Source organism: Octodon degus, unplaced genomic scaffold, assembly GCF_000260255.1.
Source record: "Octodon degus isolate 3935 unplaced genomic scaffold, OctDeg1.0 scaffold00005, whole genome shotgun sequence".
In the NCBI taxonomy this organism is placed as follows: domain Eukaryota; kingdom Metazoa; phylum Chordata; class Mammalia; order Rodentia; family Octodontidae; genus Octodon; species Octodon degus.
The window spans coordinates 9,756,279-9,757,315 of record NW_004524581.1 but is presented as its reverse complement, the minus strand read 5'-3'; positions in this window follow the sequence as shown (position 1 = coordinate 9,757,315).

Below are 1,037 nucleotides of genomic sequence, written 5' to 3'. Positions count from 1 at the left end.
TGTGTTTATTTTTTTGTGTTGTATTTAAAGGCTCAGTGAATCAGTTTTCTGAAGATTAGTGTCAGTAGGGGTGGGAGTTGGAGACAGAGAGACACTAACTGGTTAGAAATTTCTCCTACTAGGTTTTCACACTCATTTTACATATTTTGCTTTATATAATAGACACTGTGTGGGAAAAAGTTTAAGTCAAAATTTCTTTAAGGTACATTATCTTTAATGCTCTAGAGAAACTATCATTTAAGGAAATTCTGGCTTATCGATTTTTTTTTTTTTTTTTGGTTTGTTTTTTGAGACAGAGTCTCACCATGTAATCCAGGCTGGCCTAGAACTCACGGCAATCCTTCCACCTTAGCCTGCCTGTCGATTTTTAAAAACAAAACTAGACCTTAAGGCATGAGTTATAATTTCCTGGTTTATAGTTGTATTTTAATTATACTTTAAAAAAAGTTAGGATTTGGAAAGAAAGCGATGTAAAGTATCTGTCCCTACCCCCAATCAGACTTTAGTTTTTAGGATCTGGAAACAAGTAGGAAAACAGGCTCGGCAATGTCGCTTCCTGAGGGAAATCCCCTCAGGGGACTACGCTCACGCCCGGACCTTCTCAAGCTGCATTTGAGGTCGCTGGGGACCTGGGGTGGGTTGAGCAAGAAGTGGGCCCGAATGACACAGGAATAACAGGGACAGAAATAACAAGGAATAACAAGCTACACATCCCAAGCGCTTACACGGAGCCAGGCTCTGCTCGAGGCGCTCAGTTCATCAAACCAGCGCCCCACAGAGAGCAACTATTTCTTCTGAGAAACAGCCAGGAGGTCGGAAGCAACTTGCCCAATGTCCTACACTACAAAGTGGCACAGCAGGTCTCCCGCTGGTGGCCGGGAAAGGCGTCAGTGATACGCCCAACTTCGCTGAATCGGGTCAGAAAAACTCATCTTTCACCCTGCAAGCAGGGCAGGTCTGGGAAGACGGTAGATTGCTCTGCGGGGAGGCTGTGCCGGGACGTCCACCCTCGCGGTCATGTCTGCAAGCCCAGCACG